The sequence below is a fragment of the Eurosta solidaginis genome, chromosome 5 (assembly GCF_040869045.1).
Source record: "Eurosta solidaginis isolate ZX-2024a chromosome 5, ASM4086904v1, whole genome shotgun sequence".
Taxonomy (NCBI): domain Eukaryota; kingdom Metazoa; phylum Arthropoda; class Insecta; order Diptera; family Tephritidae; genus Eurosta; species Eurosta solidaginis.
Genome location: NC_090323.1, coordinates 210,758,010 through 210,772,832, shown reverse-complemented (window position 1 = coordinate 210,772,832; position 14,823 = coordinate 210,758,010). Strand labels below are relative to the sequence as shown.

At 40.7% G+C, this 14,823-nt stretch overlaps 1 protein-coding gene across 1 annotated transcript in view; it reads left to right on the top strand.

Moving 5' to 3' along the window:
* The first annotated feature begins 1,613 nt into the window (after positions 1-1,613).
* The window catches only part of ImpE1 (Ecdysone-inducible gene E1), a 169,017-nt gene continuing 155,807 nt past the window's right edge, over positions 1,614-14,823 (top strand). The window contains exon 1 of the mRNA XM_067787938.1: positions 1,614-2,053. The gene's annotated coding sequence lies outside the window, so the exon portion shown is untranslated. The remainder of the gene's footprint in view (positions 2,054-14,823) is intronic.

The window sequence follows — 14,823 nt, the reverse complement described above, 5'->3', positions numbered from 1 at the left end:
GGGCCCCCATACTAAAATGTACGAATTCTCAAAATCAAAATTACCATCTTTTACATATTTATATGCATTTGTATACACAAAGTATATTTAAGCGTATACATGCATACGTATTAGGCTGGGTCGATTTATTAACCGATATCGCGCCATCGATTTTTCGATAGGATTTGGGCTTAGGAAGAAAAGGTTCCACTACGCATACCCAAAAAAATAATTTTCGAGCCTGCGGAAAAAAATAGCAAAAGGGTCAATTTTTCAACCAAAACACTCCCCAAAGCCCAAAAGATATCTGGTTTTTTTTTTCTAAAAACTGTTATCGCCAACGTTTTAACATACATACATACATGTATATCGCTGTGTAAGAATTTGCATCATACCGAATGTTTCTGCTGGAACAGAAAACGAATTCAACTTTATGCTACAAAGCCAACGCCAAAAACCAACAACACCTTATGCGGGGTGCAGACACGTTAAAAGATTTATAAAATTTGTTGAAATTTAAAATGATTGCTATCTACGAAAAGTGGTTAAAGGTGTGGTTTTTTTATTTTCTGTAATCAAAAAGCTTGGATATCATTTTGAGATTCCCGGGCCCTTCCAAAGCCAGGGCCCGTGGGTAATGACCCCCCCCCCCCCCCCTCGTCGGGCCTGTGAGCATTTCTTAGTAAAGCAAGTGAGACCTATATTCTGATCTGTATTGGTTGGGTGCTACCCTAGCCTGAAACAAAAGTCCCTTACATGTCATATGATCTTCATCATAATTTTTGAATGGCTTTGTCCATTAATGAAGACACTATGACAGCTTTATCCAATCCAATGCCAGGTAGCGACATTGCTCCAAGTAATACCTCGAGATTGGAGTCCGCTACAAAAAAATACAATGACATAGCTAAAGGCTCACTAGGAGAATAACGAAAAGGTCAATGGGCGATAGGTCTACATCTGTATATGTGACTTTAGCACACACATATCTTGCTATTTGATCTTCATATATATTCATTCGAAAATCGATTTTTTTAAAATTATTTTTTTAAAAAAATTTTGGAGTTTCGTTTTCAGCTCTTTCTACGCTTTTATGCCAACGCTGCGACTACTTTTCATCTTGTACTGCAGCAGCGCTGCTCGCAGTAAGCTTCGATGCCAGCTTTTATTGACGCTACTGCTGAAAATAAAACTCAATGTGCAGCTTGTGCGCTCGTGAGTGAGGCGAGTATGCGTGGTCGTTTGCAGCTACGGCCATGACTTTGACTCTGTCTTTGACTGTGACTCTGAATTTGAATTCAAGTCCCGTCGCTATTGGACATTCATACATACACACTTGTAAGTCGGCTTGGTTTGTTTTTCGCTATGCGGCTTTTACAAGTGCTCAACTCAAGTTGGTGGCGGTGCTGTTGTTGTCGCTCCAGCTCAGAGCTATCGCGGGTTGTTGTGTTGTCTTCTGTTTGCTCGCCGTTTGTTTGGCTTGACTGGCCTCTCGATTAAACTGCTTTCTTTGGTGTGGCTTCATCTGCTTCTGCAACTATCCACCCAGCCAACAATTTGGCGCACACCAACTTTTTTAACTTCCATACAAAGCCGTTCTTAAATCAGTTGATGGTCGACTCCTCTTCAGTTTGTGGCTGACCATCGCATCGATCGGACGTGTTTTACGCATTGGAACATAATCGAATGCGCATAATTTGTATGTTGTAACGTGCACGCATATTTGGTTCATCAATAAAACAGTATTTGCAAAAAAAAAAAAAAAAACACATTACCGTTGAAATTTGCAAAACTTTCAATTGTATTGAAAAATTAAAAAAAAATTAGACTGAAAAATATGAAATTTGTTAAAGTTGCAATTGGTGTAATTAAAGTTAGTTTCCAAGTAACAATATAAAACAAAATTATAGCAAATAAACTTGTAAAAAGAGTGTTTTGTGTAAAATTAATTGGCGCTGCGGATTTAAATTTTATGTGCTTATAAAAACTCAAAAATTTGTTTTTGTAATCATACATACATTATAAACATCTACGGATTTTGTGCGTAGAAAGAGTGAAAGCAGTCTTGCGTGCCGTAAGTTAAAAAAAAAAATTTGCATTTTAGTGAAAATAAAAATTTATAAAAAAAGCTGAACACCAACAAAGAAATTTTATAGGAAAGACGTTTCAAGAAAAACTTAAACTAAGCTCTTATGTATTTTTATAACAATTTTTTTTTTTATATTATCAAAAAGGCTATTTAACCTTGGAAAAAAAAATTTTCAAGAAATTTAAATAAAAAAAATTATAGCACAAAAAAAGAATTTAGATATTGCGAGTGCTTAAAAACATGAAATTTGAGTTACACGGACCATGAACCAAATTTTTATATACAGCGTGTACCAGCACGTTGCAATTTTAGCTTTTTTCAAGGTTAGGTTAGGTTGAACTGGTCGGTCAATAAATACATCACATAGACTGAATGTGTCGAAAGTGTTACCAGAATTTGCTTGACGACCAAACGGAAGAACTCCAATCAGATGCCAGGACATATGTTATAGAATAACTCCGTCCTCTAGCAGTTTTCTAAGACCCAGCTTAATTGCTGCTTCGAGATCTGGAGCCTTAATCTGGCGAGCGCAGGATACGAACACAGAACGTGCTCAACCGTTTCTTCCTGCAACTCACACTTCCTACGCTTGCTGTTACTGACGAGTCCTAACTAATAAGCATGTGACGCCAGAAGGCAGTGTCCAGTTAGTATGCCCATCGTGAGCCTTAGTCTTCTCTCTTCAGAGATATGATCCACTTTGTGAGTCTAATATCGTAGGCTTTGCACATGATCTTAGAATTTTTACAACCCTGGGCTTTTGTCCACTCCTTTCCTGCTTGATGGATTATATGCAATTCCTGTCTCCTTTTGATTTCTCCCAAACGGATTAGGACGTCTATCGTCGACTCAGCGAGTGTTGCACCTTCCTTTGCTAAATCAACGGCCCGACTATCAATATACAAATTTGGCTTTTTTCAAGGTTAGATTAGGTTTTTCTCTCTCCGTTTAGCTTGAAAAATTGCAAATTAGCTTTTCGCTTTTTTCAGATTTTTTCTTATAGAAATTTTAGAAAATGTAGATAAATAGTTTGCTGTGTAATATTTTCAATATTAAGAACATTGAATGAATATGTTGAGAACTTGAGTGGCTTAGGAACAGATAATACTAACGTTTTTGTAAAAGCAACATCAAGCTAATCTCGTTTCGTGCGACAGATATTAAGCTAAATTTATTTCATTCTGGTTAATATAACCGAGTTTTTCGTCAAGCAAACAAATTTGTTGAGTTATTTCTACAGAATATAGCTAACGGTTTCAAGTTAATAATACCATGTAAAGTTTAAAGATTCTCAATCAAATTAACTGATTTTTCTGTTAAAAGAACTGATTTCATTGGTAATTTCAACAGCGAACAACTGTCAATATTATGCAACTGCATCAGAAACTTATGCTCACGGCGCTATCGTGCCACAGAATTCACTGTCATATCAACAGTCACTGATATTCTAATGTTCACGAAAATTTGCCACTTTAACAGTTTTCTTTGGTATTTTTATGGTCGAGACATAATTAAGTCTTTCATATAGATGAGTTCAACGCAATGTTATGCATGGCGCTAACATCGCCACAATCATTTAAATATGAAGGAGCTTCAGTTTTGGCAATTGAAGTTTATTTCGACTTTCCCATTCACACACACAAAACTTTGCGAATTACTGTTATAAACATTCTCAATATATAATAAATATATTTACTAACATATTTTGTATCCTATTCTTATGTTAAATTGTAGTTTTTAACTGTGAAAAATGTTAGAAAAGCCACCAACGAGTGGGTAAAATAATTTCACTTGCAAAGTGTGAAAGCATCCTTAGCCAAAGAAAATGTCAAACTCTTCTTCTTATGCTTTGCTTGCAACGAAAGTTGGCTGCTTTTTCATGTTAGCGCCGGTGTCGCTCAATCTCGTTCTCCATAAAAATACATGAAATGTACTCACAATGAATAAGGTTGAGTTAAACGCAAATATGAGTCAAATCGGACCACAAATACGAGTATTTTTAATATATCGATCCTTGCTGCACCTAGCGGGATTTTTGTTTCATACAGCGATTTCTATTCATGTATGTATTATGTGTTCCAAATATGAGCCGAATCGTACCAAAAATACGATTTGTTTGAATATCTCGGTCCTTGCGCCACCTAGCGGCGATTTTTTCATAGGTCGCTTTCTATTCATGTACGTATTATGTGTTCCAAATATGAGCCAAATCGGACCACAAATACGAATTTTTTGAATATCTCGATCCTTGCGCCACCTAGCGGCGATTTTTGTCTTATTATTGTATTGTCATCGGGTTCTGAACTATATTCCAAGTTTCAAGCTGTAACTTATCTGGAAGTTACTTAAATTTCAATTACAAAATTCTGTCCGCCCGGCCTGTCAAGTCAAGCTTCATAAATAAAACCTTTTAAAAAAATGTCTAATCGGAGTAGCCCCGCAAATTTGTATTACTTTTTATACCTTTCATGAAAATGAAATGGTATATTAATTTCGTCACGAAACCCAAAATTGTAAGTCCTTAAAGGAAAATAGATAGACCCACCATTAAGTATACCGAAATAATCAGAATGAAGAGCTGAGTTGATTTAGCCATGTCCGTCTGTCCGTCTGTCTGTTTGTATGCAAACTAGTCCCTAAATTTTTGAGATTTCTTGATAAAATTTGGTGAGCGGGTGTATTTGGGTGTCCGATTAGACATTTGTCTGAACCGGCCTGATCGGACCACTATAGCATATATCCTCCATACAACCGATTTTTCAGAAAAAGAGGATTTTTGTAATATCTTACTCAATTTAACAGATTGAAGCTTCAAACTTCACCATATAATTTGGTATATTGCACATATTGTTTCCTGAAAAAATTGATGAGATCGGTCGTATATATATTATATATCCCCCACAACCGATTGTTCAGATAAGAAACTTTTCGCAATTTCTACCCCATTTTAACAGCTAGAAGCTTCAAATTTCACCAAATGCTTACGTGTATAGCATATATTGCTGTCTGAAAAAATCATTGAGATCGGTGGTATATATATTATATATCCCATATAAACTGTAATTTTTCCCCCTTTTTTACGGCTAGAAGCTTCAAAATTCATCAGATTTCATCAAATAGTTACGTTTACGTCATATATTGTTGAGATACGTGATTCGGAGTCATAGTTTTTACACGCAGACTACAAAAAACCTGAAACTTTGCATCCTCACACAAAGTACCTACCTGTTTTTTATTTTATATTTATCTTAAAAATCGTTTAGCTATGTAGATCTGTTCACTATATATTTCTTATTTTATACATCCGATTATTCAGCCCCATTCATGAAAGGTATGAAGTCTTCGGCACAGCCGAAGACAGTCCCGTTCTTACTTGTTTTTGTTTTTAATAGAGTTTGGATGGACTTTATAACTAGTTAGTTCTACTGCTATTTGCGATGGCTAAAAGCTTACAGAAATATCGATTGAATAATCCCGTAATTCGGTTGATTTTTCTTTCAGTGTATATGCTGCCATAGACGATGGACTCGAATTATTGCACATTCCATATACACGAATTGGATAGAGTTGGTTCCACAATCGAGTTTAGGGGTAAATGTTCGAGAGTATGAAAAGGAATTTCGAAAAACCCTTTTGCCAATCTTTCCGGGTTTGCGCTCCACTTCTGCATCACTAAAAATTTTTAGTACAATTTATAACGTAAAACCGAAGCAGCGTAACTAATGAACAGTTCAAATATTTATTCTCGTTCATCAGATGAGGCTCTACAGCTCCGCACGATGATGGAGAAAACTGTGATATTGAAATACCTTCAGACTTACCCGACTTACTAAGCCGTTTCTTTGTTATCAAGCCGGACTTTTATTTTGGCCTTAAAAAATAAAAGTCCGGATTTAATTTTTATTTCCGGAATTTTATTTTTAAAAGTCCGACTTTAACTGATCTGGAGAGCCCAGGACACGAGTAGGAAGGTGCTTAACCGTTTCTTTTTCGTGCAGCGCGCACTTTCTACATCTGTATTGCTGACGGGGCTTAACTTATAAGCATGTGTCACCAGAAGGCAGTGTACAGTTAGTATGCCGATCGTGAGCCTTAAGTCTTCTCTCTTCTGAGATATGAGCCATTTTGTGTGTGTAATATCGTATGATTTGCACACGATCTAAGAAATTTTACATCCCAGCGCTTTTTCTGTCCACGCCATGGGCAAAATAAAATAACAAATTTTTTGATATCGAAAATTTCGAAAAAGGAAAAAATGCGATCATTTATTACCAAATATCAATCAAGTGATGCCACAGCCCTTACTATCAGACTCTCACGGAATTTTTAGGTGTCCATTTTAGACAGTGCTCTTTGGGAAACAGCTAATTCATAAACTGTCCTTGACTCAGAGGTCTGGTTTAGAATTTGGTGACCGAAAAGCTGGAGCTGGCATCTACAGTGGTACATATTCGTTTAAACGCACTCTTAATTTTAATTTTATAACTTTGGATTTCTTTTGTTTATGCATTCATATCAACAAATTCTAGACCATATTCTTTGTTAATTTAACGGAAATCCGAATTGACTAAAAAACCTGTTTTCGTTGTTGGTGTTGTACACTTATCATCACATATTCAAAAATATTACTACGAACAGGTGCATATTCGTTTAAACGCAGCAACTTTTTTTTAAATATTTATTCATTTATTAAATTTTCCTCCATTTTTATTAATGGCTTCATATATTGGATTCGGTATCGACTTGGCTAAATTTTGCAGGAGCATACTGCTTAAATCTTCCCATGCTTCTTTAATATCCATCTTCAACTCTAATGGAGTCCTGTAGAGGTGTCCTTGAACCTTTTGTCCATAAATTTTGCTCTACAAAGTTCTTCTACCGGCTTCGAATCGGGACTGCATGCAGGTCACTTCATAAGTGGAATGTTCGGATACATTTTTGTCCATTGTGAGTGCCCTCAGTAAGTACAGGGTGGCGGCAAATTCGTTTAGCCCCATTACCTCCTAGCGGTCCTCAACGAACCACTTGCTTTCCCTGATGAACCCAAGAAGAAGCGAGACGTCCACCTTCCCAACCTCTGCCAGGCTGTCGAAGAAGCGTGAGCCCAGAAATCTGAGCCTTCTTCTTTGAAGCATTTGACATCGGCAGAGAAAATAGTAGATCGGCTTCTCTTTCTCCTCATCCTGACAGCTTCTGCAGAGGGAGCTTATTGGTACTAGCCACCGTCGGAGCATTGGTGCGATAGCACAATGACCTGTGATGACACCCGTAAGTACCCTCACCGCAGATTTGTTCAGTTTGAGAAAGAAGCTGGTGCCCTTCCTATCCAATCATGGCCATAAGGACCTTGAGACTTCGTAGTCAACCCTATTGGTCCATAGCAAGTCCGTTGCCCTGTTGTCATATTCGTCAATTCTTCCTAGGAGACAACTCAGCGGCGGTCGGACGGAGCTGTCCATCTCACTTATGTCTAAGTCGGAAACTTTCCTAGCCATCTTCTCCGCGAGTTCATTCCCTTCAATGCTGCTGTGCCCAGGGACCCAGCAAAGGGAAACATTGAGATTACTTATAGAAGCCAGACAGGCTCTACCGCAAGATATCCGACGATTTTATCATGTTGGACTCTAATGCCCTTAAGGCGGCTTGGTTGCTGATATCTTGTTTTTGCCGCACTATCTTTTTTTTTTTTTTTTTTTTTTTTTTTTTTGCGGGGAGGCTGAAAAATGCCTAATGCACCGTAATTGCTGCCGTCGCAGCAACCGTGTGTCCGTAGACTAAAAAACAGCCCCGTTCTGGAACCGTCGCCCACCCCGGCACCACTTTCGCATTACTTCAGGGTGGCGTTCCATATTTCTCATTTTTTAAGAGCCTACTGTTGTCCCTGCGTCCAGGTTCCCGCTATTTGCTCTGAGTGTCCATTTAATCGCCACTGCTTCGCATGCGCATTTCTCTGCGCTCTCTCTCAGCATCCATCAGGCGTGTCATTACTATAAATGCCATTTTGCTCACTGCAGTCCAGCATTCTTTCCTGCTGCACATATGTGAAACTAAATTTCTCGTGGTAGGTTCCTCCCCAAAGACTCCATGCAAGGTGAGTCTTTCTTCGTGGAAACGGCGGCAGTAGAACATGACGTGTTCTGCGTTTTCTAACTCTGTGGTACACATTGGGCAATGAGGATCTTCCTCTATCCTACGCTTCCATAAATACTCTTTGAAACCGCCATGTCCACTCATTATCTGCGTGAGATGGTAGTTCAGTTCGCCGTGCTTCCGCTCATTCCATTGAGCTACGTTCCAAACTAGTGTGAAAGTCCAACGCCCTTTACTCGAGGCCTCTCACCGTTCTTGCCACTTAGCTATTGTTTGTGTCCTTGCTCTTTTCTTGTCTTCTTCAGATGGTCGCTCGATATTAGTGTTATACAGATCGGCCATTTCGCTTGCCAGTAAGTCCACTGGGATTTTCCGGGTTAGAACCAGGATCGCGTCGTCGGACACCGTCCGATAAGCACTTGCTATTCTTAAAGAAGCAAGTCGGTACGCTGCTAATATATATTTTTGATGGGTCTGTTTAGATCCATACCACACTGGTGCTGCGTATAGTATTATTGAGCTGGTTACTGTGGACAATAGCTGACGTATAGCTTCGCTCGGACCACTAATGTTAGGCATTATTCGCATAAGTGATCCATTAACTTTGGTAATTTTCTCCCCCACCGCTCTGAAGTGCTCTTTGAAAGTTAACTTAGAGTCAATGTGCACTCCTAAGTATTTTAAGGAATCCTTTGAGGTGATTTGATGATCCCCGACAGTTTAGACTAACTCGTTCGCCGACCGTTTGGAGCTTACTAATACCACTTCCGTCTTTTGGCTAGCCAACTCCAGTCCTGTATTGGTCAGCCATTCCTTTATTCTTGCTACGGCGTCATTACATAATGCTTGAAGCAGGTCCAGTTTCTTGGCCACTACTACCACTGCAATATCATCAGCATATCCCACAATTTGCGTGTTTTCTGGTAGATCAATCTTTAGCACCCCGTCATACATTACATTCCAAAGCGTTGGACCGAGAACAGATCCCTGTGGGACGCCTCCTGTGATTTTGTACTCTTTAGCTCCTTGATCCGTGTCAAAAAGAAGTACTCTGTCTTTAAGATAGCTACCTATAATTCTGCGTAAGTAAGCTGGAGTGCCGAAGCTTTGCAGCGCTGCCATTATCTGCATCCAGTTCGCAGTGTTAAAAGCATTCTTGATGTCCAACATAATCAGTGCACAGAACTTCCTTTTATTTTGGCCTCCAGAGATAGCTTCTCTAGCTATATTGACGACTGTTTGTATTGCATCTACGGTGGATCTTGATTTGCAAAATCCATATTGACTATTCGATAAGCCACCTGGTCTTTCTAGAGTCAGCTGTAGGCGCTCACTAATTAAACGCTCGAAAATATTCCCTAGGGAATCCAGCATACAAAGTGGCCTATATGAGGATGGTTGGTCCGGCTGTTTACCACGTTTCAGCAATAGGACAAGTCTTTGTCGTTTCCACGGGCGAGGGAACACGCCTTCTTGCATACAGGCATTAAAAAGATCAGTAAATAATGTAGCCCTAGTTGTAATCGCGGCTTTAAGGGCTATGTTTGGTACTTCGTCGTGTCCTGGGGATTTGTTATCAGCAACTCTTTTTGCAGCGTCCAGCACCTCTTGCTCTGTAATTTGCGCAATTTCCGTACTTTCTAGATCCTCGCTTGGATAAGTCCAGCGATCTTGCGCCGGGAAAAGTGTTTCAACAATAACATTCATCAGTATCGGGCACGTAGGTTGCTGTGATATCGGTCCTTTAACTTTGGCCATCACAGTTTTGTAGGCTGATCCCCAAGGATCTAGGTCGACATTATCCAGCAGTTCCCTAAAGCATAACTTCTTGCTCTTTTTTATGGCATTTTTAAGTGCCTTTCTTTGTGCGACATAGGTGCTGTGTAGCTCTGCATATCGTGGTGATGAGCGTGCCCTCTGCGCTATTCTTCGTGCTTTGTGGCATTTTCTACGCTCTTCCGCAATTTCGTCATTCCACCAATATACCGGAGTGCGCTGTGCTTTTCCGCGACTTCTGGGCATGGCAGTATCACATGCCATACATAGCAACTTAGTGATTTGAACCGACTGGTCTTCCGCATGCGATTCTCGTACTATGGCGTCCTTCCAGATAATGTCAAATATTTGTGGGTCGAAAAGGTGCTGTTTCCATTTCCTACTTTGTCGATGTCTTGCTGCTACCGTTCGTGGAGTTTCGAGCAGCTCTACGCTAATAGCTTTATGGTCGCTGTGTGTGTAGACGTTGCTTATGGACCATTTTGCTCGTCTTGCTATTTCGCTGCTAGCGAAGGTGAGATCTATAATGGATCGTCTGGTACCTGTATCGAAGGTATATATCCCTGGTTCATTTAGGAGTTCTAGCCTCAAAGAAGCAAGACTTTCGAGGAGAACTCTCCCTCTTTCGTTGGTTCGTCTACTTCCCCACACAGATGACCATGCATTGAAGTCTCCACACACTAAAAGCGGGTGTTTACCTCGTGCTTCAATGGTGATCCCGTATATCATGTCTTCGAACTCGGCGATGGTCATGCTCGGAGGGGCATAGCAACTGAAGACGTATATACCGTTGATTTTTGCCCACGTGAATCCTGCTACCGTTGGCGTCATAATTTCCTGTGGGAGAAATTTCCCTGGTGCCCAAATTAAGGCTTTCCCTGCTGAATCTGAGAACCAACCCTGCTCCTGGCGATTTTTGTATTGTTCAGAGAGTACCACTATGTCATATCCTCCTTCATAGACTGTTTGGGATAATAGCTCTTGGGCTGCCTCGCAATGGTTTAAATTGAGCTGCAGTACCCTCATGAGACAGTAATTTTGCTGCCTTCTCGTTGTGGGCATTTAAAACTGCCTGCTGAATGTTGTCCCCCACATAGCGCGCATTTCGGTGCATTTTCGCAACTTGCAGCCTTACGACCTTCCTGGCCGCATTTCCTGCATAGGCTAGACCTATCTACAGTCTCCTTACATTTCTGAGCTATATGCCCGTAGCCCCAGCACCTATAACAGCGTTTTTCTTGCTTGAGCTCTCTAATTCGGCAGGAAACCCATCCTACCCGGATTCTTTGCGTATTAAGAACCGCCTTGGCATCATCCGCTGTAAGGCTTATAACTGTCGACTTCGTGCCACTGTACCCTGTGCGTATGCTTTTTATGTCAGCCACATTTGATGTTGCATTGCTCGTGGAGAGCGTTGCAAATCTCCTCGGGCGTAGTAATCTCATCGAGATTTCTGCACTGTAGCGTGACCATTTGGGACTTTGTTATAACTTTAGCCGAGTCCTTTAGTACCGCTTCAATTTCTGCTTGGTACGCGCTTGTTTTCCCATCTTGCGATTTTTTCAGCTCTAGTAACAGCTCTCCTTTCGCCGTTCTTCTAATCGTTTTGACGTCATCACCCAGGGATTTTAATTCGTCGCATCTTCTCACTTTACGCAATATGTCGGCGTACGTCGCATCCCCCGCCTTGGAAATGATGATTGCATCCGGCCTAGCCTTAAGTGATTTTTTCTTGCTCTTCTTTTTGGCTAACTGCCACTCTCCCGTCTTTTGGGCTGCAGTTTCCTCTTTCCGCTCCGTCTTCTCTTGCGTTTCTTGCCGTCGTTTGTGACAACCCACGTGCTCTGGTAAGACATCTTTTAGAGTAGTAGTGGGTTTTACCACGTTGTTCTCCTTGGTCGAGTACGAATTATTCCTCGGTCGCTTTCCTGGGGGTGATGGACTTCTATCCTTGGCGCATTCGCTTGCACGCAATTTATGTTCTAAATTCTTTACCTCTAGGGCCGACTCGATGTACAGCACTTTTATTACGGAGGCCAAGCGCTTGATTTCCGCGTGTATATTATTACGCCCTATGAAGAACTGCATCAAGTCCTCAATCGCCTTGCCTAGCTTGGTCATCTTTTTTTCTCCAGGGGGGTTTTGCTGATTTAACGCAGCTGACGCCTGCTTAATTTGCTCACTTAATAATGGTGTGCCCGTTTGAGCCTTGCTGTCGGAGTTCTTTTTGCAAAGCTCCGGCGACAACGCTCCTTGCTTGCTTTCGGCCTCCGCTCCTTTGGGTTTCGTTACCACTTGCGACGAAATGTTAAGGCCCCCAGCCGATGGGCCACGCCCTTCTGGGGAGCGAGATAGCTTCCTTCCTACAAATGGATTGAACGCCATTTCATTCTCTCTTCTAGTGCTCCGCACTATCTTGGAGCAGCTTTGCCGCTCTGTCTATGGCATAGACCTCGGCTTGGAATACACTGCATTGGCTTAACTGTAGATGTGTTGAGCACATCCCAGCTCCAGTTCCCTTTTTTTTCCAGGCGTCGGTGTATATTGTGATGCCCCTGCCGTTGTCTAGGCCTACTTCCCATTACTCCCTTGAAGTATATCGTATGTTCTGAACCTGGAAGTCCAAAACCCCCGTGATGATCGATATATAAAGCTGTCGCTTTTGTGAGGGAGAGGATCGCCGGTTCTCAGCGAATGTGTCGCTCTGAACAGGCAGAAACTCTCCCATGCCGTGACTCTTAGTCTCTCCATGATATGGAGTCAAAAGTCTGAAGAGCTACTTAAATACAATTAAAGTCTCCACATACAGTAATAAGCTGAAAGGTTAAGCAGAATAGTTTAAAATAAAGGTAGCAGTGCGTCGAGGTCTAATAATAATAATAACTAAACAACGCCGGGCAAAAAGCTCCCCTATTAAACCCCAAATAACTGAAGTGATGAAACGATGATGCCCAGGCGTAACGTCGAGCATGAAGGTGGAATTATTCTGTTTTTATTCGCACTAAATACCATTAGATCAGAAAAGCTCATGAACTTATATTGGATGTGCTGTTTATACCAAAAATTGTTATATTAATAAATATTTCGGCGTCCATAGACCTCGAGAAAAACCCCCCTCCGACCTTCCCGGCCAACGTTGATCCATTCGTGAACTAGTTAACCACACCATTACCTCGTTCTGAACCTTGCAATAGGGACAGTTTCTGTACAATTCTATTTTTGCTTCTATCGTGCTGGCAAAATATTATCCATCAATGAAAAATTGGGCATGACGTTTGACGTCGCAACAAAGTCGCCAACTCACTTGTAGGCAGAACTTGTGGGAAAAGTAAAGAAACATTGTGATAAAGCTAAGAACTGCCTGCGGGATGCCGCCTTATGACAGCTGAGGACAGTTTGCATTGTGAATAAAGGTGGGAAACAAAAAGTGCAAAGTAAAATGTTGAACAAAAACTTGCTGCAAACCAAGAAATTCCACCAGACAACTACTTAACGTAGCTTACGGCCGTTTTTTGTGTGCGAGTTTAAACTACAGTTAAAGTTGAATAGAGTTTAACCTTGTCACTTTGTTCGATAACATACCATTTTGCTGTTGATCTCAGCTTAAGGGGCCGAAGTGGCAGGGTTAAACTCTAGTCAACTTTAGCTGTAGCTTAAACTCGCACTGAAAAACCGGGCATTAGTCTCCAATGAAAAAAATAAGAAATATCCGTAAGCACTATAATGAGATTAAACACCTAAGAACTCAATTGTTTGACCAAAGTAACATAAGAAGGCCTCTGGTGAGCTCCGTTATCATAGTCAAATACTCAACTCTTGCAGAAGAGGAAGAAAGATATCCCAGCATACTAGATCCTAATTATTCTGAGTCAGTTGTGGCATGTGTGATGTACATATTGTGACGAATATTAGCAACACTAAGGCATACTATCATCTCTAAGCCGATACTAAGCAGTCTCTTGTATCTAGATAAACAAATCAATCATTATTTCTACACATATGTACATACAAGAAGCGGAGAGATATGCACAAACACATGCATATATCTGAGCTACTCACAAAAGTATGCAATCATTATTACTCACATACACGCGCGCATATTGCTATGCCAGAAGCTATAAACGTGCATCTGTGCTGGTAATTTTATAGCTGGTAACTAAGCAGTAAATTCTAGAAACGCCTAGAAGTATGCGAACGAGGAAACCGAAGAGTATAAAAGAAGCATAAGCTGAGGCATGAGCAATCAGTTTGATTTAAGCACGCTATCAGCTACGAACTATAAGTGTTATTGTGAAGTATTTTCAAAGTAGTCTAATAAAGACATTTTGCATTATTGAATATTGGAGTTAATTATTCGTTACAATATGTATATCTTCCATGTGACGTTTCCCCACAGAACACATAGACTATTTTAGGATGACATGAGTACATGTGAAATTCTTAATACAATTATGTAAATTCAGAAAATACTTAAGTAGGCTAACTTTTGATTTGTCTGACTTCCTTCCAGCTGAAAATACTCGAGTGGTTAATGGACTCTACACTAAGGGAGTCCTTGGAGGGGAAGTTATCGACATCCCAGCATGCGTATATGAAAGGGATGTCGACGGAGATGGCCTTGCAACCAGTTGTCTCCCATATCGAAAAATCCTTGACGTAGAAGGACTTCACATTCATAGATTTTCTCGACATTGAGGGATCTTTCAACAACGATACGCCCTCTGCGATAACTGATGCACTAATCGGCTTCGGTGCCGATTCGGGGCTAGTGAAACTTGTTCAACAGTTACTGTTGCGAAGAAAGGTTCATGCTAACCTGGCAGGTTCTACGGTGGTCATACACATACAGAGAGGCACCCGACATGGTGGGATACTTTCTCCATTTCTAT